General features: G+C 36.2%; 1 non-coding gene across 1 annotated transcript; it reads right to left on the reverse strand.

Moving 5' to 3' along the window:
* Positions 1-1,462: 1,462 nt before the first annotated feature.
* Positions 1,463-1,569, reverse strand: LOC113717509 (small nucleolar RNA R71). Its single transcript, XR_003454424.1, has one exon. It is a non-coding gene; the product is annotated as a small nucleolar RNA R71 (small nucleolar RNA).
* Positions 1,570-7,690: the final 6,121 nt, after the last annotated feature.

Consider the following 7,690-nt stretch of genomic DNA (forward strand, 5'->3'; position numbering starts at 1 on the left):
ATGTTTGCATGCAATAAAGTTATGCTCTTTATTGTCTTTTATCACATGACTAGCTAAATTTCTAGATCTAGGGATTAAATGAAACTTATGGCCATTTGATATGAGTTGAATATGATTTACACTTGTTATATATGTATTAACTTGTCCATTTATGTATGCTTATCACTTGTTGTTGCTTGATCACCAATAGTAAATTTTTAGTTGTTATTATTCAATAAAAGTTGATAATAATAATGGACCAACATAAATGGAGCTTAAGAATTAGACTCATGAGAATAGAGATACACTTAAGTGGTTTAACATGACATTTCATGAAAAAAAACAAGAGTAGATCTAGTTATTCACCATGAGAATAGGGAAAACTAGACTATTCTAAACCATTTCATCATGAGAATGAGTTTTAATAAATATGAAAATGAATCCCTTGTTAAACAAGAGTAGTTGCAAGAGGTAAATTTATTCACTTGTATCTTTTGTGTCATAAATGGACTCTATTTCCCTAGACTCAAGTATTTAATGACATTTCTCCATTGTTTACTTAAAAGTTATCTAGTTAATTTGGTTAGATAGTTAGTATTGTTATTTTTATTGCTGTTATTGAAAGTTAGTCTAAATAATAGATCTAGTACAGGATCTAGTATTTGTAAAGTTGCTTCTCATGGGATTGGCACAATATATACTCTAAACTACTAGTTGACCTGTATACTTGAAATCAAACGGGTGTGTTTTGAATTAAAATTACATTTATATCAAAAACCCATCAAGTTTTTGGTGCCGTTGCCGGGGAGCGGCAATATTAGGGCCTAACAAATTTATTAATTTAGACATTTATATTAGTTTAGTGGAAATTTTCTTATTCTTTAGGATTGATTTTTTATTTATTTTTGCAATATAAATACTACATTATCTATATTTTCCATTTTTGTAATGTATGCACCGGACATTATACGTAATCACACCTTTTGATCTGAAAATTGAAAGGACCCTGCGAAAACAAAGAAGGCGTATACCACAAGAAGGAGAAGAAGTTTAACATATAGAGAGAACCGCTACAGAGTTGCCTTTTGAAGAAGAGATGATGGAAAACGAAGCAAATAGGCGAGCTTTTAGAGATTTTGTTCTACCAGGGACACAAAGATCAAAAATGAGTATAGCACGACCAACGTTAAACGCTAACAATTTTGAAATTATGCCATTACTCATTTAAATGGTTCAACAATCTCAATTTGGAGGTAATGCCATAGAGGATCTAATTGCACACTTAGACATATTTTTGGAAATATATGATACTATTAAAATGAATGGAGTTAATGAAGATACTATAAACCTAAGGTTATTCCCATTTTCTTTAAAAGATAAAGCCAAAATTTAGCTACATTCTCATGCTCCTAACACTTTCATCACTTAGAATGATTTATCTAGAGTATTCATGAATAACTATTTTCCACCAGGCAAAATAGCTAAACTTAGAATGGACATCACTAGTTCTAGTCAACAAGACGGGGAATCTTTATATGAGACGTGGGAAAGGTGTAGAGATTTGTTACGGAAATGTCCATACCATGGATTTCCCAATTGGCTCGTTATACAAATTTTCTATAATGGTTTATCTTTTTCTACTAAAACTACTATTGATGCAGCCTCAAGCGGACTTTTAATGTGTAAATTACCCCAAGAAATTTAGATTTTGATAGAAGAGATGGCGGCAAACAACTACCAATGGACTAATGAGCGAGATAATTCTAAACACCAAGCAAGTATGATCGAAATGGATACTCTTAACATGTTAAGTGGCCAAATGAATAATGCAATGAAATTACTAAGTAGACAAGCAGGTGTTCGTCCAAATTCATCTAATGTACATGTGGATTGTTGTTCTACATGTGGAGGTGACCATGAAACTAATGAGTGTGTTGATTTTGAGTAGGTTCAATTTGTTAACAATTACAATAGAAATGCTCAAAATAACCCCTACTCGAACACATATAATTCGGGGTGGAGAAACCATCCAAATTTTGGATGGAAAGATCAAAACAACCCTCAAAGACCGATCAATCAACCGGGATTCTAACCAAGGCAACCACAGACAGATACTAAACCTGGTTGGGAGATTGCAGTGAAGAAACTTACCAAGGGAACTTCGGAGATATTTTAATGAATAGAGGAGAGATTGGATCAATTGACTGGGATGTATAGAAATGTAAAGGTCCAAATTGGTCAAATTGCCAACTCGATCAACAATAGAAATCAAGGAGAATTGCCTAGTAAAACGGAGGTGAATCCGGGGGAGCATGTTAAAGTAATTACTCTTCATAGTGGTAAACAACTAGAGGATCCTCCGGTGGTTGAAAGTAGGAGGAAAAGTGAGAGTGAAAAACAAGAAAATAAGAGAGTGGACCAAGAGGCAAGTGTGGGGGAGTATAGTAGACAGAAACCAAAAGAAGATCAACCTTCATCCTCAAGTACTATTCCAATACCTCTGGTGGTTCCATTTTCTCAAAGACTCAAGCCATATAAGTTTCATAAAGATTTTGAAAAGTTTGTTAAAATTTTTAAACAATTGCATATTAATATCTGTGACGACCCCACCTCCTCCTAGGGCGTACCAAAGGGTTTAGCGGATCGCCTGCCCAACTCTCGCCAGGACTCACTCACTCGAAACTCGAGAAAATAACTTACATTCATAGCAAATAAGTAACACAACAAATTCAAACCTAATATATACATTGATGCTCAAATCCAGCTACAAGACTTATACACGCCCAAATACATTAACGCATTTACAATCCAAGTTCAATCAACCCTAATCGGGTGCTAGCGTGAGTACAATTCAAAATTTCAAAACTAGACTACTCTGTACAAGTCTCACGTCTCGCTCGTACCCCCTGCTAAGGAAAACAAATGGAATGGGGTAAGTTATATGCTTAGTGAATAATCGGGGTAAAAATGTAAAATCACATCCAAATAAACATGTAAGCTAGATATTTCACATCAATAGACAAAAATGTAACATCACAATGGTAAGATACGGGTGGCTTCAAAGACAGTTCAATTCCCCGAGCTTGACCACCTGTTGACATTCCGTCAACCAAAAAACTCATAGACCGTAGACTCCACTTAACTTTCTCCATTCACCTTATCCACCCCCGCTGGCCAGTCAACAACACATAGCAGCTCGAGCGAAACAAAATAACTTACGTTTAATCAAAACTTTAACAAAGAACGAAATTGTAAGGTTAGCATGGAACTATCTTCGACCAAGTCTCGGTTGGCTCGAATAGTTCGTCTATCTTTGGAACCGGGTTGGAACCAAACCCTGAGATATCCAATCTCTCAATAGATGATATCTCTCAACAAAGTACTTATTCCAACAACACAAATAAAAAGGCGTTCAACTCAAGTCATGGAATCACCCCCATCAACACACAGCAAAAAGGTGATACTTAATATAAGGCATGCATTCTCACATATGAAATCAAAACAAAGGATGGCCTTAAGTCGAGTGAGATAAAATACACTCTCGCCTAAGTACCCATTTAACATATACAAAGCACTTTGACAATTTCACATCAGTAAACAACCCAATTACTCACTCAAAATAGTTAGCGCGGAAATCAAGGTATTTTATACGGGCCCACTGACTCCGTCCGGTTCGTCACTACCTGTGACAGAAGATTATACTCAACTATCAGTGAATCGACCATCACAAATAGAAATAAGCACTAAAACGATCAAAGCGGCAAAAAGGCAAAGAAGTGCATGCGCGCGTGCGCAGAAATGAAAATGGTATGAAAACGGGTTACACGTTTTGGATCATAACTAGAGCTATGGTTATCGGATCAAGGTGTACTAGGTAGCTTTTTGAAATTAAAACAAAAGGTTACAACTTTCATGAGACAAGTCGACCCAATTTTCAGTGGATCCGGGTCAAATTTGCAAAATACAGAACTTGAACTCCAAATGCTAGTTTATACCTCTAGTGAAAATTTGGACGGCATACCCCTTGTGTTTACCTATTTTTCAGCCATTTATGGCTTCACTATTTTCCTCAAATCAGCTCCAATGTCACACATAGGCAATGTTACCACAATAGCCTTTCAACTAGGTTCAAAATAATCCGCTTACAATACAAGTGTTAACAAGGCATCCGGAAATCAAGTTTAAAGGCAAATAGCTAAATGGCAAATTTGATGTCTATTTGTGTTTCGGTCACAACTGATGCTACGTTTCTCAGATTGGTGTACACTTTAAACCATTTTGAAGCTGAGACGGAGAACTACAAGTCTCATGAAGACATCAACAGAAAATTCGTTCATTTCCAAGGTCAAATTTATCGATTGCAGAACCAGAATTCCACCGTCTGGCTGGTTAACAGTACTGTATTCAAATGACAATAACTCAGGATCCAAAAGTCCGATCGAGGCATTTTCAAGTGCGTTGGAAAGCAAAAACATAATACTACAACTTTTGTGTTTTGGCCAGACGCTAATTCCTTGCGGATCAGGGTGAAAAAATGCAGCCAAATTGGTGAAATGTCAAAACTGTCCACAGAACTCTACCTATGGCAGTCAGGGGTATTTTTGTCTTTTCATGTGCTACAGTACTTAGATTGAGCTGAATTTTACAGGAAGCTATAAAACGTCATTTTCTACAACTTTCATGTTTTGAGCTAAACTTAATTCGGCCTCCATCATGGCTGGATAGAACCGGTCAGAACAGGGCAGAGAAGAGCCTGAAATCTGGAATTCAACGAATTTAAGGTGCAACCTTCACATTTCTAGCTTAAACCACTACCATAACCTCCTACACAAGATTATATACAACATATACCATCCAAACAACAAGAATTATAAGTGAACCATTCAAAACCCTAACTCAAAATTCACCACTGCAATCATCAAAATCACTTAGATTAGGCATCACAAAGCAAAAATACAAGTTACTACATAACTTAAGCAAGACTAAGGGAAAGGAAGAAGATGAACAGCCATAATACCTCAATAAAAGGCTTGCAAAAGATGTCCTTCACCTCTCCTTGTAAAATTTAGCTCTCCAAGCTTCCTAAGCTCTCAATTTATGAGTTAATCGGTTTAGTTTTCTTGTTTTCTCACTCAATCAAACTAAGCTCAATATGGATTGAGATGGTTTCCTCTCTCTCCTTTCCTCTCAAACTAATGGCTGGAATGCTGAAAATGAAGGCTCAAATGAAGCTTCAAGAAGGTTAAAATAATAGAAATTAATTTGGGTCAAATGTGACAAGTGTCACACTTTGATTGGAAGTCAAATTTTGTTCTTTTCTCCCTTATTTTTGGTCCAATATTTCGTCTTCCCTGAGGATATTTTGTGGGCTGATTTTAATCAATTAATAGTAAGGAAATTAAGGTAATAAAGTAGTGTTCAAGTGGTGCACTCACTCGGTAACAAACGGTACCCGTCGGTTCAACCCGTTTTTTCTTAAATCGCGTATACTAGGGTTTTAACTTATAATTCACTAACTTATGATTCTTATTTCTACTCACACATTTAATATCATCTAAACTCACCCTTTATCACCAAATTTAGTGCACACATCTCACCAAGTGAGCACACGATCATACCCTAACTAATACCCTTCATTTAGAAAAAATCATAATTTGAGTTATAAATATCAAAAATTCATACAACTTGGCCTGTTAAAACCTATACTTCAAATACTAATTATCTTTAGAAGACACCTCAAAGAGATCCAGTTCATAAGTTAGTCCAAATTGAGCCATAATTTATTACAACTTTCCTATGTTTACTTGTGCAGGATAGAATTTTTAGTCAAATTTGCCAATTTTCTAGAATTTATAGAGATGGATTTAAATTCTAAATTTTACACCGTAGGAAGTTCTATGAGTCTAGTTTCAAATGCAATAAACGGAACTCAATTCCGACTTTCCTATACGAAGATACAGCCAATTTCACAAAGTTGCGCAGAGTCTCCTGTGAAAATTTCTAGATTTTTTAACAACTTGAGATTATGAACCTTTTCTTCACAAAATTCACTTCCTTAGCTCAAATTCAACCATTAAAGGAACCAAGAATCAAAGGTAAGTGAGTTCACATAAGGATTATAAAGACAAGTAAATTTTCGGGGTCTCACACTTTCTCTCCCTTAAAAGAATTTCGTCCTCGAAATTCTACCGTTTGCTCGCACAAAACTTGATGTTATAGAATTTTCCTCCAACTCTCAAGCGACTTTCTCTTACTTGTAGTACTACCACAAGCTTACCTGGAGAGAAAATCTTACCACGTAAAGGCTATGCTAATATGCTAAAAATCGAACTGCCTTTCTTCATTATTAACCACAAATAGAGAATTCGTGTTCAAATCCTTTTTCTCAAAATCTCCATACCCAATTCCAATATTCTCAATCTCGGCATGATAATACTCAAAATCAAGTTCCTATGCGGTATCGTAGAAGGATAGAAAATAGAAAATAAATAGTCAAACAAGAGTTAAAATGAGTTCAAAAGAAATATATGTGTAACCATAATCAACACAGGTATGAGAGAAATGAAACAAGCTACAACACTAGCGTCGTAACGTTTACGACGTCCACAACTAGCCGCTATCAATAGAAACCCTAGCCAGACATGCACAAAACCAGTCCATGACAAAACTCATTGATCAACTCTCCTTGATCAATTCAATCTCAAGTCCAATACAAGAATCTTTCATGCCTTGACATTTATCATCCAAATATATCTTAAATTCAATCAAGATATATATCTTATTCTAGTGCTCTCCACTTTTGGTATTCGGGTACAAGAATCCGAAACTAGAAGAATTCACATCTCAGGTCGTACGCTTCTAAGTGCAAAACATCCAAGTTTAAGATTCCTACCTGACATACATATCTGGCGTTCTCAAGTATTGTGATAAAGATTTTACGCTTAGAACCTTCTTGATTCACAACTTACGCTCATGTAAAGCACTAAGTCCTTTACACTTATTCATATAGTTGGGACCATATCACCACTAGACCCAAGCTCACCTCGTGTAGAGACCACGCGAAATAGCTCTGATACCATCTGTGATGACCCCAACTCCCCCTAGGGCGTACCAAAGGGTTTAGCAGATCGCCTGCCCAACTCTCGCCAGGACTCACTCACTCAAAACTCGAGAAAATAACTTACATTCATAGCAAATAAGTAACACAACAAGTTCAAACCTAATATATACATTGATGCTGAAATCCAGCTACAAGACTTATACACGCCCAAATACATTAACGTGTTTACAATCCAAGTCCAATCAACCCTAGTTGGGTGCTAGCGTGAGTATAATTCAAAATTTCAAAACTAGACTACTTTATATAACTCTCACGCCTCGCTCGTACCCACTGCTAAGGAAAACAAATAGAATGGGCTAAACTATATGCTTAGTGAATAATCGGGGTAAAAATGTAAAATCACATCCAAATAAACATGTAACCAAGATATTTCACATCAATAGACAGAAATGTAGCATCACAATGGTAGGATATCGGTGGCTTCAAAGCTAGTTCAATTCCTCGAGCTTGACCACCTGTTGACACTCCGTCAACCAAAATACTCATAGACCGTAGACTCCACTTAACATTCCCCGTTCACCTTATCAACCCCCATTGGCCAGTCAACAGCACACAGCAGCTCGAACGAAACAAAATAACTTACCTTTAATC

Source organism: Coffea arabica, chromosome 11c, assembly GCF_036785885.1.
Source record: "Coffea arabica cultivar ET-39 chromosome 11c, Coffea Arabica ET-39 HiFi, whole genome shotgun sequence".
NCBI classification, from domain to species: domain Eukaryota; kingdom Viridiplantae; phylum Streptophyta; class Magnoliopsida; order Gentianales; family Rubiaceae; genus Coffea; species Coffea arabica.